This window comes from Artemia franciscana, unplaced genomic scaffold (genome assembly GCF_032884065.1).
Source record: "Artemia franciscana unplaced genomic scaffold, ASM3288406v1 Scaffold_2128, whole genome shotgun sequence".
Taxonomy (NCBI): Eukaryota; Metazoa; Arthropoda; class Branchiopoda; order Anostraca; family Artemiidae; genus Artemia; species Artemia franciscana.
In genome coordinates this window covers 116228-130096 of record NW_027063128.1, presented here as the reverse complement: position 1 = coordinate 130096, position 13869 = coordinate 116228, and the positions used below count along the sequence as shown (strand labels likewise).

General features: G+C 30.0%; 1 long non-coding RNA gene across 1 annotated transcript; it reads right to left on the bottom strand.

Annotated features, from left to right (window-relative positions):
• Window positions 1–5769: 5769 nt before the first annotated feature.
• Window positions 5770–7448, bottom strand: LOC136042840 (uncharacterized). The gene is made up of 2 exons (XR_010621457.1): window positions 7346–7448; window positions 5770–6496 (listed from the first exon to the last, which is right to left on the bottom strand). It is a non-coding gene; the product is annotated as an uncharacterized LOC136042840 (long non-coding RNA).
• Between the last annotated feature and the right edge of the window lie 6421 nt (window positions 7449–13869).

Here is a 13869-nt window from a genome sequence, read left to right as displayed (position 1 = left end):
CCATTGTAGTTGTGTCCCTATGTCCCACCTGTGAATATAGATATATATATATATATATGGTTTTAACTACGTAAAACTTGCGAATATACAACATTCTTTGCTGTCCCATTGTCTTTGCATATAAATAGATTGTCAGGTTATCCCCCTGTTTCCCCCGGTGTCCCCGTTGTAGTTGTGTCCCTGTGTCCCGGTCGTCATTTATATTCCCTGTGTCCCGGGTCCCGGTCATCATTTGTATCCCGGTGTCCCGGTCTGTATATACATTCGTTTTTTAGTTTTGTTTTTCTCCTTTATTTTTTTCCTTTTTTTTTCTTTTTTAGCTTATTTAGATTTTTAGATTTTTTAGTTTTTTTTATTAGTTTTTAGTTTTTATTTCTTTTTAGTTTTTTTGTCCCGGTCGTCATTTATATCCCCTGTTTCCCCCGGTGTCCCCGTTGTAGTTGTGTCCCTGTGTCCCGGTCGTTATTTATATTCCCTGTGTCCCGGTCGTCATTTATATCCCGGTGTACCGGTCTGTATATACATTCGTTTTTTAGTTTTGTTTTTCTCCTTTATTTTTTTCCTTTTTTTTTCTTTTTTAGTTTATTTAGATTTTTAGATTTTTTAGTTTTTTTATTAGTTTTTAGTTTTTTTTTCTTTTTAGTTTTTTTGTAGTTTTACCTTCTTTTTAGTTTTGTTAATTTTTTTTTTTACTTGTGTCCTGGTCGTCATTTATACTCCCTGTGTCCCGGTGCTTTGTTGATTGCTAATCGAACATTCCTTTTGTCCTGGTCGCTTTCTCTTTGAGTGTCGTCATTTATTTTTTTCTTTTTTAGTTCTTTTAGTTTTTACCTTTTTTAGTTTTTTTTTAGTTTTTAGTTTTTTTAGTTTTTTACCTTTTTTTAGTTTTTTTAGTTTTTTAGCTTTTTTATTTTTTTATTAGTTTTTAGTTTTTTTGTAGTTTTTGCCTTTTTTTTAGTTTTTTATTGGTTTTTACCTTTATAGTTTTTTTAGTTTTTTAGCTTTTTTATTTTTTTTATTAGTTTTTAGTTTTTTTTGTAGTTTTTGCCTTTTTTTAGTTTTTTCAGTTTTGACGTCACCTAATCCAGTTTTTTCAGGTGACGTCACCTGACACATCCATCCACACATCCATCCACACATCCACAGACAGACAACTTATTTTTATATATATAGATATATATCTATCTATATATATAAAAATAAGTTGTTTGTCTGTCTGTCGACTGACGTCATTAAAAGGATTGAGCTGTATGTCGTCATGAAGTTAGTCATCATATAACAATTCAAAAACGAATGTATTCAACCGAAGTAGCTGAGTTGGTAAAGCGTTATGTTCCAGGTTCCAGGTCCAAGAGGTTCCAGGTTCGAACCTTGGCTTTAGCATTAATACAAAAGAAGAAAAATAACTAAAAAAGGTAAAAACTATAAAAAAAACTAAAAGAAAATACTAAAAAAGGTAAAAAAAATTAAATAATAAAAATAAAATAAAAAAAAAAGGTAAAAACTACAAAAAACTAAAAACTAATAAAACAAACTAAAAACTGAAAAAGAAAAAAAGGAAAAAAATTGAAAAGTGAAAAATAAAGGAGAAAAAGAAAACTAAGAAAATATATGTTCGATTAGCAATCATCATCAACAAAGCACCAGGACACAAATGACGACCGGGACACAGGGAATATAAATGACAACGACTGACGTCATGTTTGTCAACTGATGAAATGACGACCGGGACACAGGGACACAACTACAATGGGGACGCCGGGGGCACAGGCGGGATATATAAATGACGACCGGGACACAGGGAATATAAATGACGACCGGTAACCTCAAAGAGAAATTACAGACTGGGACACCCGGACACAAATCACGACCAGGACACAGGGAATATAAATGACGACCGGGACACAGGGACACAACTACAACGGGGACGCCGGGGGCACAGGCGGGATATATAAATGACGACCGGGACACAGGGATTGTTCGAATAGAAATTACAGACCGAGACACCGGGACACAAATGACGACCGGGACACCGGGACACAGGGAATATAAATGACGACCGGGACAATCAAAGAGAAATTACAAACTGGACACCGGGACAATCTATTTATATGCACAGACAATGGGACAGCGAAGAATGTTGTATATTCGCATGTTTTACGTAGTTAAAAACATATATTTATATCTATCTCTATTCACAGGTGGGACACAGGGACACAACTACAATGGCGCGTAACTAATATGGCGCGTAACGACTTACGCGCACGGGGGGTATATATATATATATATATATATATATATATATATATATATATATATATATATATATATATATATATAGATAAGTTGTTTTTAGGCATGTTTGTTTGTTTGTTGGTTTGCATAAGACGTCATTATAAGTATATAAGGCTCTGTATATGACGTCATTATAAGATGACACTACAGACCGGGACACCGGTACACAAAAGGCGACCGGGACAAAGGGAATATACAGCTACAAGCTACAAGCTACTAGCTACAAGCTACAAGCTACAAGCTACAAGCTACAAGCTACAAGGGCACAAGGGGATATATAAATGACGACGAGGACACATCTATCTATATTCACAGGTGGGACACAGGAACACAACTACAATGGCGCGTAACATGGCGCGTAACGACTTACGCGCGGGGAGGGGGCTTGGGGGGGGCTTGGGGGGCACGAAGCACCCCCACCAGATAGTAACCAATATAACTAAAATGATTTCTTTTTTTCAAGCAGTCCCAGTCACCATGCTTCAGAAAGTTCAGCCAGGACTGAGGCAATTCAATCAATGAAGGGAGTTTTAATTTGTTTGATTATAAACACGTTTTTAGTGCTAGTCTTGCTTTGTTGGCAGCTGATCTCAAAGATCTATTTGTGACTGGTTCTTTGTTAATATCTACTGTTTTTTTAGATCATTTTTAATTGAATTTGTGTAGAACATTTAGTGAAAGTTCTCCCAAGCCCCTATTCAAGGAAATATTATTAATCTTAGTCTGATTTCAATCGCTTCTAGAACTATCTACTTTATACACAGGTATTGCTAATAAGGGCGGATTATTCAAAAAGTATTTTGTGGCTAGGATGTACAAACACATGGCTGCTGAATTGCCTCGTTTCTCGTTTCTTTGTTTATTAGTCTTGGCGGATCCTTTTAATGACGTCAGTCGACAGACAGACAAACAACTTATTTTTATATATATAGATATATATATATATATATATATATATATATATATATATATATATATATATACATACTAGCTGTTGGGGTGGCGCTTCGCGCCACCCCAACACCTAGTTGGTGGGGGCGCTTCGCGCCCCCCCCAAGCCCCCCGCGCGCGTAAGTCGTTACGCGCCATTGTAGTTGTGTCCCTATGTCCCACCTGTGAATATAGATATATATATATATATATATATATATATATATATATATATATATATATATATATATATATATATATATATATATATATATATATATATATATATATATATATATATATATATATATATATATATATATATATATATGTTTTTAACTACGTAAAACTTGCGAATATACAACATTCTTTGCTGTCCCATTGTCTGTGCATATAAATAGATTTTCAGGTTTACCGACTCTTGAACATGCAACATATAATGGTCCATGGGAAAACAATCCGTTTTCAGATCTATACCTCATGATTCTAATGATTGCCCTTGAGCTTTGTTGATGGTGATTGCTAATCGACCATTCCCTGAGTCGCCATCGTCATTTATATATCCCCCTGTGCACCCCGGCGTCCCCTTTGTAGTTATGTCCCTGTGTCCCGGTCGTCATTTATATTCCCTGTGTCCCGGTCGTCATTATTGTCCCGGTGTTCCAGTGTGTGATTTCTCTTTGAGTGTCCCAGGCGTCATTTATATTCCTTGTGTTTTTCTCTATTATTTTTTTCCATTTTTTTTCTTTTTAGCTTATTTAGATTTTTAGATTTTTTAGTTTTTTTATTAGTTTTTAGTTTTTTTTTCTTTTTAGTTTTTTTGTCCCGGTCGTCATTTATATCCCCCTGTTTCCCCCGGTGTCCCCGTTGTAGTTGTGTCCCTGTGTCCCGGTCGTCATTTATATTCCCTGTGTCCCGGTCGTCATTTGTATCCCGGTGTACCGGTCTGTATATACATTCGTTTTTTAGTTTTGTTTTTCTCCTTTATTTTTTTCCTTTTTTTTTCTTTTTTAGTTTATTTAGATTTTTAGATTTTTTAGTTTTTTTATTAGTTTTTAGTTTTTTTTTTCTTTTAGTTTTTTTGTAGTTTTTACCTTCTTTTTAGTTTTGTTAGTTTTTTTTTTACTTATGTCTTGGTCGTCATTTATACTCCCTGTGTCCCGGTGCTTTGTTGATTGCTAATCGAACATTCCTTTTGTCCTGGTCGCTTTCTCTTTGAGTGTCGTCATTTATTTTTTTCTTTTTTAGTTCTTTTAGTTTTTACCTTTTTTAGTTTTTTTTTAGTTTTTAGATGAAAATTTTTTTTAGTTTTTTCCTTTTTTTTCTTTTTAGTTTTTTATTGGTTTTTACCTTTATTTTAGCTTATTTTTCAGTTTATTCCTTTTTTTTAGTTTTTTTTTATTTTTATTTTTTTTAGTTTTTTACCTTTTTTTAGTTTTTTTTAGTTTTTTTAGTTTTTTAGTTTTTTAGCTTTTTTACTTTTTTTATTATTTTTTTTGTAGTTTTTGCCTTTTTTTAGTTTTTTCAGTTTTTTTTTTAGTTTTTTATTGGTTTTTACCTTTATTTTAGCTTATTTTTCAGTTTTTTAGTTTTTTTTTTAGTTTTTTTTAGTTTTTAGTTTTTTTAGTTTTTTACCTTTTTTTAGTTTTTTTAGTTTTTTTAGTTTTTTAGCTTTTTTATTTTTTTTATTAGTTTTTAGTTTTTTTTGTAGTTTTTGCCTTTTTTTTAGTTTTTTTAGTTTTTTAGCTTTTTTATTAGTTTTTATTTTTTTTTTTGTCGTTTTCGCCTTTTTTTAGTTTTTTTAGTTTTTTAGCTTTTTTATTTTTTTTTATTAGTTTTTAGTTTTTTTTGTAGTTTTTGCCTTTTTTTAGTTTTTTCAGTTTTGACGTCACCTGATCCAGTTTTTTCAGGTGACGTCACCTGATCCACGATCCACAGATCCACAGACAACTTATTTTTATATATATAGATAGTTTTTTTTTTAATTATGTCCTGGTCGTCATTTATACTCCCTGTGTCCCGGTGCTTTGTTGATTGCTAATCGAACATTCCTTTTGTCCTGGTCGCTTTCTCTTTGAGTGTCGTCATTTATTTTTTTCTTTTTTAGTTCTTTTAGTTTTTACCTTTTTTAGTTTTTTTTAGTTTTTTAGATGAAATTTTTTTTTAGTTTTTTTTTATTTTTTATTTTTTTTAGTTTTTTACCTTTTTTTAGTTTTTTTTAGTTTTTTAGTTTTTTAGCTTTTTTACTTTTTTTATTAGTTTTTAGTTTTTTTTGTAGTTTTCGCCTTTTTTTAGTTTTTTCAGTTTTTTTTTTAGTTTTTCATTGGTTCTTACCTTTATTTTAGCTTATTTTTCAGTTTTTTCCTTTTTTTTTAGTTTTTTTTAGTTTTTAGTTTTTTTTAGTTTTTTACCTTTTTTTAGTTTTTTTAGTTTTTTTAGTTTTTTAGCTTTTTTATTTTTTTTATTAGTTTTTAGTTTTTTTTGTAGTTTTTGCCTTTTTTTAGTTTTTTCAGTTTTGACGTCACCTGATCCAGTTTTTTCAGGTGACGTCACCTGATCCACCATCCACAGATCCACAGACAACTTATTTTTATATATATAGATAGTTTTTTTTTTACTTATGTCCTGGTCGTCATTTATACTCCCTGTGTCCCGGTGCTTTGTTGATTGCTAATCGAACATTCCTTTTGTCCTGGTCGCTTTCTCTTTGAGTGTCGTCATTTATTTTTTTCTTTTTTAGTTCTTTTAGTTTTTACCTTTTTTAGTTTTTTTTAGTTTTTTAGATGAAATTTTTTTTTAGTTTTTTCCTTTTTTTTCTTTTTAGCTTTTTATTGGTTTTTACCTTTATTTTAGCTTATTTTTCAGTTTTTTCCTTTTTTTTAGTTTTTTTTTTATTTTTTATTTTTTTTAGTTTTTTACCTTTTTTTAGTTTTTTTTAGTTTTTTAGTTTTTTAGCTTTTTTACTTTTTTTATTAGTTTTTAGTTTTTTTTGTAGTTTTTGCCTTTTTTTAGTTTTTTCAGTTTTTTTTTTTAGTTTTTTATTGGTTCTTACCTTTATTTTAGCTTATTTTTCAGTTTTTTCCTTTTTTTTTAGTTTTTTTTAGTTTTTAGTTTTTTTTAGTTTTTTACCTTTTTTTAGTTTTTTTAGTTTTTTTAGTTTTTTAGCTTTTTTATTTTTTTTATTAGTTTTTAGTTTTTTTTGTAGTTTTTGCCTTTTTTTAGTTTTTTCAGTTTTGACGTCACCTGATCCAGTTTTTTCAGGTGACGTCACCTGATCCACGATCCACAGATCCACAGACAACTTATTTTTATATATATAGATAGTTTTTTTTTTACTTATGTCCTGGTCGTCATTTATACTCCCTGTGTCCCGGTGCTTTGTTGATTGATAATCGAACATTCCTTTTGTCCTGGTCGCTTTCTCTTTGAGTGTCGTCATTTATTTTTTTCTTTTTTAGTTCTTTTAGTTTTTACCTTTTTTAGTTTTTTTTAGTTTTTTAGATGAAATTTTTTTTTAGTTTTTTCCTTTTTTTTCTTTTTAGCTTTTTATTGGTTTTTACCTTTATTTTAGCTTATTTTTCAGTTTTTTCCTTTTTTTTAGTTTTTTTTTTTTTATTTTTTTTAGTTTTTTACCTTTTTTTAGTTTTTTTTTAGTTTTTTAGTTTTTTAGCTTTTTTACTTTTTTTATTAGTTTTTAGTTTTTTTTGTAGTTTTTGCCTTTTTTTAGTTTTTTCAGTTTTTTTTTTTAGTTTTTTATTGGTTTTTACCTTTATGTTAGCTTATTTTTCAGTTTTTTCCTTTTTTTAGTTTTTTTAGTTTTTAGTTTTTTTTAGTTTTTTACCTTTTTTTAGTTTTTTTAGTTTTTTTAGTTTTTTAGCTTTTTTATTTTTTTTATTAGTTTTTAATTTTTTTTTGTAGTTGTTGCGTTTTTTTAGTTTTTTTTAGTTTTTTAGCTTTTTTATTAGTTTTTAGTTTTTTTTGTAGTTTTTGCCTTTTTTTAGTTTTTTTAGTTTTTTAGCTTTTTTATTTTTTTTATTAGTTTTTAGTTTTTTTTGTAGTTTTTGCCTTTTTTTAGTTTTTTAGTTTTGTCACCTGATCCAGTTTTTTCAGGTGACGTCACCTGATCCATCCACAGATCCACACACAGACAACTTATTTTTATATATATAGATATAATCTGGCGTAACGGACAGACAACTTATTTTTATATATATAGATATATATATATATATATATATATATATATATATATATATATATATATATATATATATATATATATATATATATATATATATATATATATATATATATATATATATATATATATATATATATATATATATATATATATATCTATATATATATAAATAAGTTGTCTGTCCGTTACGCCAGATTATATCTATATATATAATCTTCTATATACATAAAAGAAAACAAACTAGAATGTAAAAACTGGAAATTGCATAAATATTTCGAAATATTTTGACAATAGATTAAAGTAATTCGAAAAAAGAAAAATGGTAAAAAACAAAAAAAAACTAAAAAGAAAAAACTAAAAAAAATTTAAAAACTAATAAAAAAAACTAAATAAGCTAAAAAAGAGAAAAGAAATAAAAAAGGAAAAAAAAAATTAAAAATAAAGGAGAAAAACAAAACTAAAAAAAAATAAAAAAAAACTAAAAAGAAAAAACTAAAAAAAAGTAAAAAAAAAAGTAGAAACCAAAAAAAAAACTAAAAAGAAAAAAGTCGAAAAATGCAAAAATTTATTTAATCATATACCTTTTCAAAAACGAATGTATATACAGACCGGGACACCGGGATACAAATGACGACCGGGCCACAGGGAATATAAATGACAGGAGGATATATAAATGACGACGGGGACAAAGGGAATGTTCGATTAGCAATCACCATCAACAAAGCTCAAGGGCAATCATTAGAATCATGAGGTATAACTAAAAAAAACTAAAGAAAGGTAAAAAACTAAAAACTAAAAAAAAGACCAATTCAAAAACGAATGTATATACAGACCGGGACACCGGGACACAAATGACGACCGGGACACAGGGAATATAAATGACGACCGGGACACAGGGACACAACTACAACGGGGACACCGGGGGGCACAGGGGGATATATAAATGACGACGGCGACACAAGGAATGGTCGATGAGCAATCACCATCAACAAAGCTCAAGGGCAATTATTAGAATCATGAGGTATAACTAAAAAAACTAAAAAAAGGTAAAAAACTAAAAACTAAAAAAAAGACCAATTCAAAAACGAATGTATATAAAGACCGGGACACCGGGACACAAATGACGACCGGGACACAATGAATATAAATGACGCCCGGGACACTCAAAGAGAAATCACAGACTGGGACTCCAGGATACAAATGACGACCGGGACACAGGGAATATAAATGACGACCGGGACAAAGGGAAACAACTACAACGGGGACACCGGGGGGCACAGGGGGATATATAAATGACGACGGCGACACAAGGAATGGTCGATGAGCAATCACCATCAACAAAGCTCAAGGACAATCATTAGAATCATGAGGTATAGATCTGAATACTTATTGTTTTCCTATGGAAAATTATTATGTTGCATGTTCAAGAGTCGGTAAACCTGACAATCTATTTATATGCACAGACAATGGGACAGCGAAGAATGTTGTATATAAGCAAGTTTTATGCAGTAAAAACATTTATATCTCTATATATATAAAAATAAGTTGTGTGTCTGTGTGTGTCGAGTTACGTCATGTTTGTGTGTCGACTGACGTCATGTTTGTTGATTGACGTCATTTTAAGGATTGAGCTGTATGCGCGATGAAGCTGTTTGTCGACTGACGTCATGTTTGTCAACTGATGAAATTACATAACGGGACACCGGGACACAACTACAATGGCGCGTAACTAATATGGCGCTTAACGACTTACGCGCGTGGGGGGGGCTTGGGGGGATCGCGAAGTGCCCCCACCAACTAGGTGTTGGGGTGGCAGCACCTAGTTAAAAAACTTAGTTAAAAAGTTTTAAAGTTAAATTTAAAAGACCTTTGTAACTAAAACTGAAATGAAACTGTATCTATATATCTATATAAATGACGACCGGGACACTCAAAGAGAAATTACAGACTATTGGAGCTTTACCATGCTTGGCACGTAAAGATTTTTCCAAGTGTCAATGTTAGAATTAACATTGACAAACTGAAGAAAACAAATCAATAAAAAGAAGAAACTAAAAAAAAGAAAAAACTAAAAAAGAAAAAAAAACTAATGAAGAAACTGTATCTATAGATATAAAAATCTATATATATATATATATATAAAAATAAGTTGTCTGTCTTTTATGTCTGTTACACTATGTCTGTTACGCCAGATTATATCTTATCTATATATAAAAATAAGTTGTATGTATTTTTGTATTGAGGGTTTGCATATGACGTCTGAAAAATAAAGAAGAAAAAGAAAACTGAAAAAAGAAAAACGGTAAAAAACTAAAAAAAAAAAACTAAAAAGAAAAAACAAAAAAAAACTAAAAAATTAAAAAAATTAAAAAAAGATCTTATGATTTGCATTTTATGATTGCAAATGGTAAAGAATGTGATTAAAGGCTCTTTTCCTCTTTCAAAAGTTTTAGTTTTTGGGGGTAATAGATACGTCTGTGGAAAAAATGAAGATATTAGACTATTTTATGATTGCAAATGGTAAAGAATCTGATTAAAGGCTCTTTTCCTATTTCAAAAGTTTTAGTTTTCGGGGGTAATGGCTACGTCCGTGGAAAAAATGAAGATATTAGATTATTTTATGATTGCAAACGGTAAAGAATGTGATTAAAGGCTCTTTTCCTATTTCAAAAGTTTTAGTTTTCGGGGGTAATAGCTACGTCTGTGGAAAAAAATGAAGATACAAGACTATTTTATGATTGCAAATGGTAAAGAATGTGATTAAAGGCTCTTTTCCTATTTAAAAAGTTTTAGTTTTCGGGGGTAATAGCTACATCCGTGGAAAAAATGAAGATATTAGATTATTTTATGATTGCAAATGATAAAGAATGTGATTAAAGGCTCTTTTCCTATTTCAAAAGTTTTAGTTTTCGGGGGTAATAGCTACGTCTGTGGTAAAAATGAAGATATTAGACTATTTTATAATTGCAAATGGTAAAGAATGTGATTAAAGGCTCTTTTTCTATTTCAAAAGTTTTAGTTTTGGGGGGGGGGGGTAATAGCTACGTCCATGGAAAAAATGAAGATATTAGACTATTTTATGATTGCAAATGGTAAAGAATGTGATTAAAGGCCCTTTTCCTATTTCAAAAAATTTAGTTTTCGGGGGTATTAGCTACGTCCATGGAAAAAATGAAGATATTAGACTATTTTATGATTGCACATGGTAAAGAATGTGATTAAAGGCTCTTTTCCTATTTCAAAAGTTTTAGTTTTCGGGGGTAATAGCTACGTCTTTGGAAAAAATGAAGATATTAGACTATTGTATGATTGCAAATGGTAAAGAATGTGATTAAAGGCTCTTTTCCTATTTCAAAAGTTTTAGTTTTCGGGGGTAATAGCTACGTCTGTGGAAAAAATGAAGATATTAGACTATTTTATGATTGCAACTGGTAAAGAATTTGATTAAAGGCTCTTTTCCTATTTCAAAAGTTTTAGTTTTCGGGGGTAATAGCTACGTCTTTGGAAAAAATGAAGATATTAGACTATTGTATGATTGCAAATGGTAAAGAATGTGATTAAAGGCTCTTTTCCTATTTCAAAAGTTTTAGTTTTCGGGGGTAATAGCTACGTCTGTGGAAAAAATGAAGATATTAGACTATTTTATGATTGCAACTGGTAAAGAATTTGATTAAAGGCTCTTTTCCTATTTCAAAACTTTTAGTTTTCGGGGATAATAGCTACGTCTGTGGAAAAAATGAAGATATTAGACTATTTTATGATTGCACATGGTAAAGAATGTGATTAAAGGTTCTTTTCCTATTTCAAAAGTTATAGTTTTCGGGGTCAATAGCTATGTCTGTGGAAAAAATGAAGATATTAGACTATTTCATAATTACACATGGTAAAGAATGTGATTAAAGGCTCTTTTCCTATTTCAAAAGTTTTAGTTTTCGGGTGTAATAGCTACGTCTGTGGAAAAAATTATAATATTAGAATATTTTATAATTGGAAATGGTAAAGAATGTGATTAAAGGCTCTTTTACTATTTCAAAAGTTTTATTTTTTTTGGGTAATAGCTACGTCTGTGGAAAAAATGAAGATATTAGACCATTTTATGATTGCACGTGGTAAAGAATGTAATTAAAGGCTCTTTTCCTATTTCAAAAGTTTTAGTTTTCGGGGATAATAGCTACGTCTGTGGAAAAAATGAAGATATTAGACTATTTTATGATTGCACATGGTAAACGTCTGTGGAAAAAATGAAGATATTGGACTATTTTGTGATTGCAAATGGTAAAGAATGTGATTAAAGGCTCTTTTCCTATTTCAAAAGTTTTAGTTTTCGGGGGTAATAGCTACGTCCGTGGAAAAAATGAAGATATTAGACTATTTTATAATTGCACATGGTAAAGAACGTGATTAAAGGCTCTTTTCCTATTTCAAAAGTTTTAGTTTTCGGGCATAATAGCTATGTCCGTGGAAAAAATGAAGAAATTAGACTATTTTATGATTGCAAATGGTAAAGAATGTGATTAAAGGCTCTTTTCCTATTTCAAAAGTTTTAGTTTTCGGGGGTAATAGCTACGTCTTTGGAAAAAATGAAGATATTAGACTATTGTATGATTGCAAATGGTAAAGAATGTGATTAAAGGCTCTTTTCCTATTTCAAAAGTTTTAGTTTTCGGGGGTAATAGCTACGTCCGTGGAAAAAATGAAGATATTAGACTATTTTATGATTGCAAATGGTAAAGAATGTGATTAAAGGCTCTTTTCCTATTTCAAAAGTTTTAGTTTTCGGGGGTAATAGCTACGTCTGTGGAAAAAATGAAAATATTAGACTATTTTATGATTGCAAATGGTAAAGAATGTGATTAAAGGCTCTTTTCCTATTTAAAAAGTTTTAGTTTTCGGGGGTAATAGCTACGTCTGTGGTAAAAATGAAGATATTAGACTTTTTTATGATTGCAAATGGTAAAGAATGTGATTAAAGGCTCTTTTCCTATTTCAAAAGTTTTAGTTTTGGGGGGGGGTAATAGCTAGGTCCATGGAAAAAATGAACATATTAGACTATTTTATGATTGCAACTGGTAAAGAATGTAATTAAAGGCTCTTTTCCTATTTCAAAACTTTTCGTTTTCGGGGGTAATAGCTACGTCCGTGGAAAAAATGAAGATATTAGACTATTTTTGATTGCAAATGGTAAAGAATGTTATTAAAGGCTCTTTTCCTATTTCAAAAGTTTTACTTTCGGGGGTTTAGTTTTAGTTTCTATTTAATTCACTTAATAGAACCAAATTGCTACAAGAAGAAAACTATGGAAACTGTTAAGAAAAAAATAGCTTCTGTTAGTTCTCAGTCGGCATGTTCAGTATGTAAGATTGGATCAAGCAGCTGATCCAATAGTGGATCAACTAAAGTGTTACCAGTAATATAATTATTGGTTGATTCTTACAAAGACACACTTTGGTTTATTCTTATAAAGAATAAACTCAAAAGTGTTACCAATAATATTTAATTTTGAGTTTTGTAACTCCAGATTGTTTATATTTCGTTTTTCGGTTCTTTGTTGCAAAGTATTTTTCCTGGAAGGTTGTCACAGTCCCGTTCTTCAATTTGCAATCCTTCTAAAGATCACATTCTGCTTAATGTGATATATGCTTGACCATTGGCAAAATTTCTTACCCTGATAGATAACTGCTTGATCCAATCTTACATATTGAACATGCCGACTGAGAACTAACAGAAGCTATTTTTTTCTTAACAGTTTCCCTAGTTTTCTTCTTGTAGCAATTTGGTTCTATTAAGTGAATTCTTTCCTTTCCAAAATCTATACGAATATCCAGTATAATATCATCATACATTTATGAACTAAGGAAATTGTCAGAGTAGCATAGTTGGTAATTTTTGGCTAAACTTAAAACTACTAACGGATTAAAGTATTCCTTTGCCTTTAATACCGTATTAACCGAAGGGTCCATTAAATTGAATAACTTTTGTATTGGTCTACAGCAATCAGTTTGCTAGAGGTAGTCTTTATCGTGTTAGTTGGTCTTGTGAGTATTATTATTTTTGTGCAGGAGATTCATTTGCTTAGTTTCTTCTTAGTCATTTTCCGTGTTTTGCAAGACATAATCTTTATTGCTCATCGGATTCTTTCACCATAGACAATTCCTACCACATATGACGCCATTTTTATGTTAATTCATCTTTTATATGATGATAAAATTTGGTTCCAAATAAAAATAACGATGGAAATTGAAAGGCCCAGAAGAAGATATACCTCCAAGAATAAAATGATGTGAAATCTCAAAGAGTTTAAAATTGCAAAAAAATAAGATTTATAAAAAAAAACTTTATAGCCACCACTTTTTAATATAAATGATTTAAACAACTTTTTCACATTTATTCTTTTTAAACTAAGAAATGACTGGTGATTGTTCTTTAAATTGACATATACTGAC